This window comes from Apodemus sylvaticus, chromosome 11 (assembly GCF_947179515.1).
Source record: "Apodemus sylvaticus chromosome 11, mApoSyl1.1, whole genome shotgun sequence".
NCBI lineage: Eukaryota > Metazoa > Chordata > Mammalia > Rodentia > Muridae > Apodemus > Apodemus sylvaticus.
The window spans coordinates 14,164,260-14,178,966 of record NC_067482.1 but is presented as its reverse complement, the minus strand read 5'-3'; the positions used below and the strand labels follow the sequence as shown (position 1 = coordinate 14,178,966).

Genomic DNA, 14,707 nt, shown 5'->3' with positions numbered 1-14,707 from the left:
GGGGGTTGTGAGCTACCTGAAGGGGGTCCTGAGAACCCAAGTATGGTAACCTGAAAGAGCAGACAGTACTCTTAATTGTAAAGTTATTTACTTATCCCCCATTTTTTTTTTACTTTTTAATGTTTTAAATTAAAATCTATTTATACCATTTCCTTTATCTCACGCCAACCCTTTCCTCCTCCACTTCAAATGCACTGCTTCTATTTATGTGTTACAAATACACACATGCACACACACACACACACACACACAATTACACATAGACACAAGACACATGAGTGTGTGTATAGATACCTGATACATAAATAAAACCTGCTGAGTCTTATTTACTCTTTATTGTGTATATGTGTTTTCAGGTCCAACCACCTGGAACTGCACAGCAATTAGGAGGCACAGGCTTTTGCATTAATTCTCCCTCTCTCAGCAGTCCTTAGTTAACTGCAATTTTTTAACTAGAGGTGGGGCTTTGTGAGATTTACCCCTTCCCATCGAATCAAATTGTAGCTTGTGGTTAGAGCTGGGACAGCAAAGGGGAGGAGTGAGGAGGAAAGTGGCTAAAAGCACCAGAGGCTTCAGGGAAAACTTTCAGAGTTCTAGAACCTAGGATTTCTGCCTGTCCCTGTGTGGAATAGAAACACCATCACCTCAGGTAAGTTACACACCTGCATTCCCCAGTCCACCCAGCTACTCTCTGCGGAGGACATTAGACCCAAGGTGGCACAGGGCACTGTAATTTCTGACTCCGCATTTGCAGATTAGAGATTGGTTTTGTAACTTTTAATTTTTGGGACAGCATTTTGCTATGTTGCCCAGATTGGCCTGGAACTGGCCATGTAACCCAGGCTGGTTGGAATCTGCAATCCCCCTGTCCTTGTCTCCTGAATGCTTGGGTCATTGGCATGTGTCACCAAACCCAGTCTCAGGTCCCAGGTGCTGATATTACAGGATGTTCCTCAAACATTCTCTGATGTTTCATTTTGGTGTTTCAGGCTAATTTTCTTGTTTGGTTAGTTTGCTTGTTTGGCTAAACTTAAACATGGTCTTCTATAATCCAGGTTACCCTAGAAATATATATATATGAGTCTGAGCAGCAGAGACCTTCTGCCTCTAACTCCTAAGTGGTGGGACACAATGTCCAAGCACTGGGACCTCTTAACAGAGTGTGGTAATGGAGATTTCTCAAAGCATGCTAGGCAAGCCTTCAAGAAACTCAATACATCTCCAGCATCTCCGTTTAAACTTTTATTTCATTTACTTTTGATAGCATTCATGGAATATAGACTCATTAAAGAAAAATGAAGTTCTCATGGGTGACAGAGATATAAAGAAAAATACCTTAAAATGTTTTGAAGAGGGCTTTTTCTCTTTTGCTAACATGAGAGAAAACCCTACTGGATTGAAATTTGTGTGAGTGTGTTTGTGTGAGTGTGTGAGTGTGTGTGTGAGTGAATGTGAATGAGTGTGAGTGTGTGTGTGAGAGTGTGTGTGAGAGTGTGTGTGAGAGTGTGTGTGAGAGTGTGTGTGAGAGTGTGTGATAGTTTTGTGACAACCTGACACTGGCCAGAGTCACCTGAGAGGAGGGAATATAAATTGAGAAAATGCCTCCATAAGACTGGGCTATAGGCAAGCCTGTGGAGTATTTTCATAATTAGTGATTAACGGGGGGGGGGGGGGGGGGGGAGAATCAGCCAGCCCATTGTGGGTAGTTCTGCCCCTGGGCTGGTGAACCTGGTTCATCATGGCAAAACATCCCCAGGATATAAACCAGCATAGTGGGCTGTTGCAATGTCAGACCAGATCAGGTTTTGCAAAGGATTGTGGAAAGACTTTCGAAATGTGGGCCAGGAAAGCCATTGAGTGAGAGCACAGTGGGGTGTTCTGTAGGATGTTGGAAGATAAGAGCATCATCAAGAGCAGTACATGATGGAGTAGCTTGTGATGCTCCACAGGGAAGCCCAGACTCTACTGAGCCATTTGAGTTAAGACTTCATGGTTCAGATTTTAGTTTTAGAGGATCAGCTCTGATTAACTAGTTACCAGAACAAGTAAAGTGAAACCTTTGCTTTCCTGCAATATCAATACAGGTCATCTGGGGCTGAAGAATCAGCTGAGACAAATTAAGAGACCAGCATTATTGAAGTGAAGTCACCTGGAAAGTGTTCTCTCAGATTCCAAAGAAGCTTGGTTCCAAGGTTGGCTGCTGAACTTACTAGTGAAAGAGTCACCCAGGTGGTGCTGGTTTTGCAGGTACTAAGGGGAGGGCAGCTGAGGCTGGGCACTGGAGAGCAGTGCGGGTGTCCTGGAGACTAGGAAGGCTATGGGTGAAAGTGCTACCCAGTAGAGAAACCCCAGCACTTGGAGATGTGGTACCTTGGCATGAGTAACAAGAACAGCAGGTATGGAGTGGAGCCAGCCTGAGCCTAGAAGACAAGCTCTGTATGCTGTACAGGGCAGAGCAGAGAAGCGACCCAAGCCCTTTGGAGGAGCCCAGAAGACAGGGTGTAGATTCCAGACATTGGACATTTGAGTTCTTTACACTATTGCAGTTTGTGTTTGCTCTAATCTGGTTGTGACTGTGCCATGGTCCTCTCCTCTTGAAGCCAGAATTTAATTTAAATTTGATTTTTATGGGAGCTCAGAATGAGAGACTTTGAACTTTGAAAGGAGATTTTGGATTTGAAAAGAGATTGTATATCTTGTTAAAACTATTCTTCTCTAATATATATGATACATCCCAAGCACAGTTTCCCCTTCATCCACTCCTCCTAGCAACACATGTCCCCTCCTCCTTGGATCCAATCCCCCTTTGTTTTCTCTTCAGAGAAAAGCAGGTCTCCAAGAGATGACAGCCAGAAAGAACAAAACAAGGTAAGGCAAAGGACCCCCTATCAAGGTTGTACAAGGGAACCCAATAGGAGGACTGGATGATTTCCAATAATTTATTAATTTATTTTACATCCAGAATGCAGCTTCCCCTCCCTCTCCTCCCAGACACTCCCTCTCACCTCCCTTCCCTCCACTCCCCTTCATTTCTCCCAGAGAAGTGGAGGCCTCCCAAGGATATGCCTTGATATATCAAGTTACAGTTGACTAGGTGCATCTTTTTTTATTGAGGCTAGACAAAGCAGCCCAGTTAGGGAATAGGGATCCAAAGGCAGGCAGCAGACAGCCCCTAGTCCTGCTATTAGAAGTCCAATGGGAAGACCAAGGTGCATATCTGTTACATCTGTGTAGGGAGCCTAAGTCTATCCCATGGATGCACTCTGGGAACTCCGTCTCAGTGAGCTCCTATGGGCCTAGGTTGGAAGATTCTGTACGTTTTCTTGTATCCTTGACTAATATGATTCTTCAATACTTCCTCTCCCTCTTCCATAGATTCTCCAAGCACTGCCTAATGTTTTGCTGTGGGTCTCTGCATCAGTTTCCATCAGCTGCTGGGTGAAGTCTCTCAGATGACATGTATGCTAGGCTCCTGTCTGTAAGTATAGCAGCATATCATTAATATAACATCAAGGGTGATGTCTTTCTCAAGCCATGGGTCTCACATTGTGCCAGCTATTGGTTAGCCATTGCCTCAATTTCTCCTACATTTTAATCCACACATATTTATAGGCAGGAAAATGTGCGAGTCAAAGGTTTGTGGCTGGGTTGTTGTCTCCATCAGACATCTTGCCTAATTACAGGAGGTGACTGGTTCATGTTCCATATGTCCTATTGCAAAAAGTCATAGCTAGGGTCACTCTTGTAGATTCCTGGTAGTTCCCATTGTCCTGGGTTTCTAGCTCATCTCAGATTCTCCAGACACAGAATCCACCTCTCCCTATCCCTCACTCCCCTTTCCCCCTTCCCCCTCTCCCCCATCTTCCCCTTCCCCCTCTCCCCCATTTCCCCCCTCCCCCTCTCCCCCTCTCCCCCTTTCCCCCTCTCCCCCTTTCCCCCTCTCCCCCCTCTCCCCCCTCTCCCCCCCTCTCCCCCTCTCCCCCTCTCCCCCTCTCCCCCTCTCCCCCTCTCCCCCCTCTCCCCCTCTCCCCCTCTCCCCCTCTCCCCCTCTCCCCCCTCTCCCCTCTCTCCCCCCTCTCCCCCCTCTCCCCCCTCTCCCCCTTCTCCCCCCTCTCCCCCTCTCCCCCTCCCCTCTCCCCCTCTCCCCCTCTCCCTCTCTCCCCCTCTCCCCTTCTCCTTCTCCCCCTCTCTCCTTCTCCCCCTCTCCCCTTCTCCCCTTCTCCCCCTCTCCCCCTCTCCCCCTCTCCCCCTCTCCCCCTCTCCCCCTCTCCCCCTCTCCCCCTCTCCCTTTTGCCCTCTCACCCTCTCACCCTCTTCCCCTCTTCCCCTCTTTCCCTTTCCCCTCACTCTCCCCCCTCTCCCCCCTCTGCTCCCTCTCCGCTCTCTGCCCCCTCTCTGCCCCCTCTCTGCCCCCTCTCTGCCCCCTCTCTGCCCCCTCTCTGCCCCCTCTCTGCCCCCTCTCTGCCCCCTCTCTGCCCCCTCTCTGCCCCCTCTCTGCCCCCTTCCCTCTCCCCCTTCCCTCTCCCCCTTCCCTCTCCCCCTTCCCTCTCCCCCTTCACCCTCTCCCCCTTCACCCTCTCCCCCTTCACCCTCAACCCCTTCACCCTCAACCCCTTCACCCTCAACCCCTTCACCCTCAACCCCTTCACCCTCAACCCCTTCACCCTCAACCCCTTCACCCTCTCCCCCTTCACCCTCTCCCCCTTCACCCTCTCCCCCTTCACCCTCTCCCCCTTCACCCTCTCCCCCTTCACCCTCTCCCCCTTCACCCTCTCTCCCTTCACCCTCTCTCCCTTCACTCTCTTCTCCACCTTCTACTCCTCCTCCTTCTCTTCCTCCTCCTCCTTCTTCTTCTTCCTCTCTCTCTCTCTCTCTCTCTCTCTCTCTCTCTCTCTCTCTCTCATTACCATCCAGAATTTCTCTCACACACTTTTCTCTCCATCCATCCACCCCTGATATGTATTTTTACCCTTTTTAAGATTCAAGCATCCTCTTGTCAGGCCTTCCTTGTTAGTTTCTTGGTCTATGGATAGCATGGTTATCCTGTACTTTGTGGCTAATATTCACTTATGAATACATGCCACATTTGTCTTTCTGGGTCTGGATTTTGCCTGCAAATTTCATGATGTTTTTAATAGCTGAGTAGTATTGTAAATGTGCCATATATTCATTATCCACTCTTCAGTTGAGGGACACTTGGGTTGTTTTAAGTTTCTGGCTATTTCCAATAAAATAATGAACATAGTAAAAACACTGTCTTTGTGGTATGGTGGAGCATCAATTTGAGTATATGACCAGGAGTGATATAATCAGTTCTGAGAATTACTTCCAGTTATTTGAGAGAACACTAAATTGATTTCCAGACTGGTTGTACAAGTTTACACTCCAACCAGCAAAGGAAGAGTGCGCCCCTTGGTCCACATTCTAGCCAGCATGAGCTGTTGCCCTTCTAATGAGTGTAACATGAAATCCCAGAATCATTTCTATTTGGATTTCCCTGATGGCTAAGAATGTTAAGCATTTCTGTAATTGCTTCCTAGTCATTAACTATTCCTCTGTTGAGAATTCTACTTAGTTATTTGCCCCATTTTTAAAAATTGGGATATTTGGTTTGTTGGTGTCTAATTTTCTTAGTTTTTTATATATTTTGGATATCAGTCCTCTTTCAGATGTAGGGTTAGTTAAGGTCTTTGCCCAATCTGTAGGCTGCTGGTGTGTCCTTTTGACAGTGTCCTTTTCTGTACAGGAGCTTTTTAATTTCATGAGATCCCATTTATTAATTGTTGATCTTAGGGGCTGAGCTGTTGGGTCTCTTCAGGAAATTGCCTCCTGTACTAATGGGTTCAAGGATATTCCCCACTTTCTTTTACATTTAATGTATCTAGGTTTAGGTTGAGGTGTTTGATCCACATGGACTTGAGTCTTGTGTAGGCTGATAGATATGAATCTATTTGCTTCCATCTACATGCAGACATCCAGTTAGACCAGCACTATTTGTCGATGGTCTTTTCTTTATTTCATTTTATCATTTTGCCTTCTTTGTCAAAAACCAATGACCATAATTGTGCTGGTTTATATTTGGGTCCTCCATTTGATTCCATTGATCACCCTGTCTGTCTTAATACCAACCATTCAGGGTTTATTACTACTGCTCTCTATTACCACTTGAAGTCAGAGATGTTGATAACATTAGAACTTGTATTGTATAGGATTGTTTTAGTTATCCTGGGGTTTTTTTCCATATGAAGATTAGAATTTTTTTAAAGTCTATAAATAATTGTCTTGAAATTTTGATAGGGATTGCATTGAATCTGTAGATTGTGTTTGGTAGGATGCCCATTTTCACTAGGTTGAGCCTCCTAATCCTTGAGCTTGGAGATTTTTCCATGTTCTGATATCTCCCTCAATTTCTTTCTCCAATTTCTTTTAAGTCTCTTTCTTCAGAAACTTGAAGATCTTGTAATGCAAGACTTACACTTGCTTGGTTAGAGTTACACCAAGATATTTTGTATTTGTAGCTATTATAAAGGGTGGTGTTTCCTAATTTCTTTCTGAGACAGTTTATCATTTGTAAAAAAAAATGAATTTTTTTACAGTGAGTTTTATATCCAGCCATTTTACTGAAGGTGTTTATCAGATATAGGAATTCTCTGGTAGAAATTTGGGGGTCTCTTATGTATACTATCATTTGATCTATGACTAGTGACACTTTGATTTCTTCTCTTCCAATTTTTATGCCCTTGAAATCCTTTAGTTATTGCTCTACCTAGAATTTTAAATCCTGGGTTAAGTAGATAGTTTGACAGTGGGTGGCCTTGTCTTGTCCCTGGTTTTAATGAGATTGCTTTAAATTTCTCTTTTTAATTTGATTTTGGCTATTGCCTTGTCATATGTTGCTTGGATAATATTTACATATCCACCTTGTATCCTGATAACTCCAAGACTTTCAACATAATAAGATGTTAGATTTTTTTTCAAAGGCTTTTTCAGCATCTAGGAAGGTGATCGTGTAATATTTTTTTAAGTTTGTTTTTATGGTGGGATACATTGATAGATTTTCATATGTTGAACTATCCTTGCATCCTTGGGTTGAAGCCTATTTGATTGTGGTGGATTATGTCTTGATGTGTTCTGAGATTCAGCTTCCAGTAATTTATTGAGTATTTTTGAATAAACATTCATGAGGGATGTTAGTCTAAAGCTCTCCTTTCCTGTTGAGGCATTGTATAGCTTAGGTATCAGGGAGAATCTGGCCTTAGAAAATGAGTTTGTCAATGTACCTTTTGTTTCTATTTTTTGGAATATTTTGAGGATTATTGCATTAGCTCTTCTTTCAAAGCATGGTAATACTCTGCACTAAAACCACCTGACCCTATCCTGTTTGGGGATGGAAGACATTTAATGACTACTACTATTTCCCTAGGGATTATAGAACTAGGTATTTAACCTGACGTTGATTTTTTTTTTAACTTTTGTAAGTTGCATTTGTCTTGAAGATTATCCATTTCTTTAATGTTTGCCAATTTTGTAGAGTACATGTGTTTGAGGTAAAACCTAATGATTTCCTTGGTGTCTGTTGTCATGTCTACCTTTTCAGTTCTGATTTTGTTAATTTGGATACTGTCTCTCTACCTTTTAGTTTTCCTAAAGATTTGTCCATCTTATTCATCTTCTCAAAAAAACCAACTCTTGTTTTTGTTGATTGATTCATTGTACTGTTCTTTTTGTTTCTAATTGATTGGTTTCAGCCCTGAGTTTGATTTTCTGTTGTCTACACCTATGGAATGTGTTTGCTTCTTCCTTTCTAGAGCCTTCAGGCATAGTATTAAATTGCTAGTACATGAACTCTCTAATTCTTTATGAAGACACTTAGTGCTATGATTTGCCTCTTAGGACTGCTTTTATTATGTCCCATAAGTTTGGGTATGTTCCACCATCATTTTCATTAAATTCTGAAAAGTCTTTAATTTATTTCTTCCCTGACGCAATGATAATTGAGTAGAGAGTTGCTCACTTTCTGTGAGGTTATAGTGTTCTGATAAGATACAGGAATTTATTTCAATTTTCTTGTATCTTTTGAGTTTTGCCTGGTAACCAACTACATGGTCAATTTGGGAGAGGGTTCCATGAGGTGCTGAGAAGGTATGTCCTTTGTGTTTGGGTGAAAGGCTCTGTATGTAGCACTTAGGTCCATTAGATTCATACTTCTGTTTCAGTTTTTCTCTGTTTACCATTTGGATCAATGACCTGTCTTTTACTGAATGTGGGATGTTGCAGTATCACACTATTAATGATTGACATTCAAGGGGTGACTTAAACTTTAGTAATATTTGTTTTATGAATCTGTGTGTCCTTGCATTTGGAGAATAGATAATCATAATTGAAACTTCCTCTTGGTGGATTTGTTTTTTTACTCTGAAGTGCCCTTTGAAATTTTCATTGAAAATCTGTAGCATATTAGGATGGTTTCATTTATTTCTTGATCTGCTGATTTGGAAAAACCTTTTCCAGCCCTTTACTCTAAAATAATGTCTCCTTGATGTTGAGGTTTGTTTCTTGTATGGAGCAAAATAAAGGGTCTTCACATCCATTCTGTTAGTTTGTGTCTTTTTACGGGAAAATTAAGTCCATTGATACGGAGAGATATTGATGACCAATTATTGATAATTCCTGTAAGTTCCTGTTTCAATGTTGGTGGGGTGTGTGTGTGTCCCTGTTTTTGGATTTGCTGGTGTGGAATTATTTTAGTGTATTTTCTTGTGTTAACCTGCTTGGGTTGGAGTTATCTTCTGTAAGGCTGAATTTGAGGATGGATATTGTTTAAATATTGTTTTGTCATGGAAAGTCTTGTTTTCTCCATCTAAAGTAATGTAGAATTTTACCTGGTTAGAGTAGTCTGGCATGTCCATTTGAGGTCTATCCTGCAAGAGCCAAGGATCTTCTGTATTGAAAGTCTCTTTTGAGAAGTTGGGTTTATTTATTTATTTATTTATTTATTTATTTATTGGTTTTTCGAGATAGGGTTTCTCTGTGTAGCCCTGACAGTCCTGGAACACTCTCTGTAGACCAGGCTGGTCTCAAACTCAGAAATCTGCCTGCCTCTGCCTCCCAAGTGCTGGGATTAAAGTGAGCCACTACTGCCCAGCAAAGCCTACAGCACATGGTATTCCCAGGTGGTCTCCCATCCAAGTACTAATCAGGCCCGAGCCTGCTTAGCTTATGAGTTCAGATGAGATCAGGTGTTGCGTTCAGAGTGGTATGGCCATAGGCTAGTGTAATTATAATAGGTCTCCCTTTATATATCACTTGGTCTTTTCCTCTGGCAGCCTTTTTGTTTTGTTTTGTTTTGTTTTGTTTTGTTTTGTTTTGTTTTTTTGAGACAGGGTTTCTCTGTATAGCCCTGTCTGTCCTGGAACTCACTCTACAGACCAGGCTAGCCTCGAACTCAGAACTCTGCCTGCCTCTGCCTCCCAGAGTGCTGGCATCACAGGTGTGCACCACCACCGCCCAGCTCTGGCAGTTTTTAATATAGTTTTTTTATTTGTTACATTTAGTGTTTAATTATGTGATAGGAGGATTTTTTGTTTTGGTCAAATCTACTTGGTGTTTTTCAGGCTTCTTGTATGTTTATAAGCAACTCTATGTTTAGGTTAGGACACTTTTTTCTTTTATGATTTTGTTAAATATTTTCTGGGCCTTTGAGCTGGGAATCATCCTCTTCTATTGTTCTTAGGTTTGGTCTTTTCATGGTGTACCAAATTTCCTGGATGTTTTGTATGGGAACCTCTTTTGATTTAACATTTTCATCTACCAATGTAACAAATTCTTCAATTGTATCTTGGCCACCTGATCTTCACTTTTCCATTTCTTGTATTATGTTACAGATTCTTGTGTCTGTTCTCTTACCTAGATTTTTCATCTCTGGGGTTGTCTTGGTTTGTATTTTCTTTACTGCTTCTACTTCTATTTTCAAGTCTTGACCAGTTTTATTCATTTCCTTCACTTGTTTGATTATATTTTCTATGGGTTTTTTAAGGGATTTATTGATTTCCTCTTTAAAATGGCCTACCATCTTCATAAAATTGGATTTAGGGCCACTTTCTCATGCTTCAGTTCCATTACGATATCCAGAGCTTATGGTAATAGTATATCTGGGATTTGGAGGTGCCGCATTATCCTGGCTCTGGTCAATTGCCTCCTTATGCTGATCTTTAACTATCTGAATGTCTCTGATGCCAGCAAGCCTCCTGAAAAGTAGGCAGATTTGTGAGCCAGCCAATGGAGTACAAGATAGAAGGTGCAATTTGCCCTGCTGTGTGTGGCCTAAGGAGACCTGGAAGGGAAGAGGCCTTGGGTAGGAATCTAGCTGAATACCCAAGATGCTGAGAGTCCTGAAGAAATGGAGGCAGAGCCATTGGCTGGAAAATGGAGCTCAATGGACAGGGTACAGCTCACTGTTCCTGGGTGTGCCCCAGAGAGATCAGGCAGGCAGGTGACTTGGGGGGAGACTGGATATTTTTAAGAGACTATACATTCAATGTGCTTGAATTTGTAAAGACTGTGAAACTCTTAGTTTTTCGTGTTTTAAATTTCTGGTATTTATTGCCCTGAGATCGGGGTAATGAATCCCAGGCCTTCCACAACCCAAAAAGGAAGGATTATACCTCAAAAATTGTTCTGTGTCAAGTTGACAGGGATCAGTTGTACTGGATAATTTTATGTCACCTGACACGTGCTAATGTCATCTGAGAGGACAGAACCCCTGTTAAGAAAAAGTCTTCATAAGCTGTAGGAAAGCCAATAGAGAATTTTCTTAGTGATTGATGATGATGGTCTAGTCCCTTTTTTGTTGATGCTGTCCCTGGGCTGGGGGTCCTATTTTCTATAATAATGCATGCTACAGAGAGCAAGGCAGTAATTAATACTTTTCCATGCCCTCTGTATCAGCCCTCACTTTGAGTTTTCCCTCCCTCTTTTTCTGTCCAAGCTTCCTTTAATGATTGGCTACAATGTGGAAGTGTAGGCCAAATAAATCCTTTTCTCCCTTGCCTTTGGTTATGACCTTTCACCACAGCAATAGAATCCTTAAGACCATGTGGTGTATGTGTATGGATGTGTGGTTGTATGTAAATGTGTGTGTGTGTTTTAAAACTTAACACAAGGTTCTATGTGGTCTGGAACATGTTTGTGGAACAGGCTAGAAAGCAAAAAATCCACATCTTTGCCTCCTGAGTGCTGGGATGATAAGCATTTGCTGCCAGGATTGGGGCATACTTTTTGTTTGCTTGTGTTTGCTTTTAAATGTTAGGATTTATTTAGGTGTTCTCCAATACCATGGCTGGTGTGGAACTGCCTATATTCTGGTCCATCACCCACCCAACCTATTCTAGGATTAGAGGTCAGAGCCAGCATGTCTGAAAGAATATGTTTAGTAACTTAATCAGATTGTAAGCTTTTAGTGATACTTCTTGGACACTAATTTGGTTTTGTGTGAATTAAAAGTTTCCTTGGATGTCCTTTCTTGGATGTTTCCCCAGGATCCATTAGGATGGTAGTTCGTGGCCCACCCACATTCCTGGAGCTCATAAGGAAGAAGGCACTGAAGGATGAGGCTTTGGTTGTCTCTTCTCTAGAGAAACTGGTCATGGAGCTCCTCCCAGAACTGTTGGAGGAGGCCTTCACTGACAAATTGACTAATGTGAAGACTCCAATGGAAGCCTTGGACTTCTCTCTACCCTCCTGGGGTACTCTGATGAAAGACTCCAGAAGGAAATATTTCAGGCTATGCTGTATGGACTATATTTCCTATTGACACACATGGTTCAACTCAGGTAAGCATGACCCTTGTAACATCAAGTGGAGGACACTAGGATTCAGGAAAATGATCCACTGGGTCTGGCAGTAGGGGAGCAGAGGTAGATCAGAAATTTTCAGTAGCATCAGCTTAGAAGACAATAGAAGCTTTGACTACTGCTTCTCTCTGATGAAAAGGTACAGTTCAGAGTAGAGTGGAGGAATAGAAAGGATGTAGGCACAGTGGGTGGAGCCTGCCTTTGTCTCTTTCACAGGTACTAGTAGTACCAGGTCAAGAGTAAATTAATGAAGTCAAGTCAGAGGGCTATGGAGACAGAAAGAGCCATTGCCTGGCACTATGAGGTCTTGTTAGACACTCAGCATCTAGAAAATCAAACACTGCCTAGACCAGATAGGAGAAGGGAAGAGCTGACTCCATGGAAGGTCATCTCTTGTCCACTGACACTGCCTAGAACGGATAGGAGAAGGGAAGAGCTGACTCCATGGAAGGTCATCTCTTGTCCACTGACACTTCATCTGTTACCCATAGGAGGTGGAAACTTCGAGTTCTCGATATACAGAATGAGCACCATGATGTTTGGGATGTATGGGGAAGAAGTGAGAGTGTTTGCTGCTCTGCAGAGACCAAGAACAAGAAGAAGTAGAAGAGCCTGAGCTGGAAGTGGCACAAAAGCCAGCTATGAAAGGTGATAACTACTGACCTCTGCTTTGGGACTGTCTTAGTCAGAGTTTCTATTCCTGCACAAACATCATGACCAAGAAGCAAGTTGGGGAGGAAACGGTTTATTGAGCTTACACTTCTGCATTGCTGTTCATCACTAAAGGAAGTCAGGACTGGAACTCAAGCAGGGTTGGAAGCAGAAACTGATGCAGAGGCCATGGAGAGATGTTCCTTACTGGCTTGCTTCCCCTGGCTTGCTCAGCCTGCTCTCGTATAGAGCCCAAGAACAGCAGCCCAAAGATGGTACAACCCACAAGGGGACCTCACCACTTGATCACTAACTAAGAAAATGCCCCACAGCTGGATCTCATAGAGGAACTTCCCCAACTGAAGCTCCTTTCTCTGATAACTCCAGCCTGTGTAAAGTTGACACACAAAACCAGCCAGTACAGGGAGACTTACATATGAATGGTGAACATACTTCTTAGATTAGGCCTGGGAGAGAAAAGGTTGCTTATAATTGATTCCAAATGTAAAAAGTTGACATTTTTGACTGTCAAAGGACACCTTTAACTTCCAGCGTGAACTGGGGCTGGGCAAAGACTTGGTAGCTGATCACTCAGCTGACTTCTCTCTGAGGGAGCAAAGGTTGATTCTCTGGGGTTAGCAAGAAGCAATCTGTTGCCCACAAAATACTCCTTGGGGCTGGCAAGAAGGGTTGAGGTATCAGTATTAGGGTTCTCTAGAGTCACAGGACATATATGTAGTCTCTATAGTTAGGGAATTTGTCGATGACACAGTCTGTAGTCCGACACACCAACAATGGTCAACAGCAGCTGTGGGTGGAAGTCCAAGGATCTAGCAGTTTCTCAGTCCCATGAGGCAAGTAGTCAAAGAGAGAGTTATCTTCTTCCAATATCCTTATGTAAGTCTCCAGCAGAGGGTGAGGCCCAGATTAAAAGTGTGTGCCACCACACCTTTAATCCCAGATCACCTTAAACTCAGAACTCTCCCAGTCTTAATCCATAGCCACTATGCTCAAGATCTCCATGCCAAGATCTATGTCAGAAACTTGTATCTCTCAGTCTCCAGATTAGAATCACTGCTGGATTATAGTTCATTCCATATATAGTCAAGTTGACAACTAGGAATAGCCACTACAGAATCATACACAATCAATCTCTCTCTCTCTCTCTCTCTCTCTCTCTCTCTCTCTCTCTCTCTCTCTCTCACACACACACACACACACACACACACACACACACACACACACACGGAGGAAGAAAGCTTCAACCACCTCCAACTTCACACATATACATACATACATACATACGCACACTCACATTTGATGGGTGGAGCAAATCTCCAACACTTTTTTCTCCCACAGTTTATATGTCCCAGCACTATTTCTCAAGCAGTACAAAAACTATGTATTTACATTCTATTGCCTTTGAGTGAAAGGTTGCAATGAGTATACTAAGAAAAGACGTGTTTCCCAATACCCTCACATGAGCAAATGTTTTACGTATTAAGGATTAAAAAATTATTCCCAAGAGCCCATGTACATTTGAATGTAAGCAACTTGCTACAGATCTGCCAGGTGTAAGCAAGCAAGGTATTTTTCTCAGCCAATCTCTCTTACAGGCTGAAATTTGTGGTTAAATGTAATCTTAAAAAAAAAATCTTTAAGAGCATCACAAACATAAACTTCTATATAAAACCAGTCATTTCTACTTTAAATCTACAGAACGCACTTCTACTCATTAACAATTTCTTATTAAATAATAGGAAACTGAGGGCAAAGGGTTGTACAAGAAATAAATCATCGGCTTAATCACCAGCTCAAGTTTAGCAATAGAGGCACATGAGATAGTGCCTGGTATCAACTCACCCTGGCACATCTCTCCCACTGAGGCCAAACAAGGCAGTCCAGTTATAGGAACAGGATCCACGGGCAGGCAACAGAGGGAAAGCCCCACTCCCATTCTTGGGGGACCTGCAGGAAGATTGTTTTAGTTTTGCTGCTATGAACAGACACCATGATCATGGCAAGTCTTATAAAGGACAGCATTTAATTGAGGCTGGTTTACAGGTTCAGAGGTTCAGTCCATTATCTTCAAGGCAAGAGCATGGCAGTATCCAGGCAGGCATGATGTAGGCAGAGATGAGAGTTCAACATCTTCATCTGAAGACTGCTAGTGGAAGACTCACTTCCAGATAACTAGAGTGAGC

At 42.7% G+C, this 14,707-nt stretch overlaps 1 non-coding gene across 1 annotated transcript; it reads right to left on the bottom strand.

Annotated features, from left to right (window-relative positions):
- Window positions 1-9,148: 9,148 nt before the first annotated feature.
- On the bottom strand, window positions 9,149-9,270 carry LOC127696977 (5S ribosomal RNA). The gene has a single exon (XR_007980397.1). It is a non-coding gene; the product is annotated as a 5S ribosomal RNA (ribosomal RNA).
- Window positions 9,271-14,707: the final 5,437 nt, after the last annotated feature.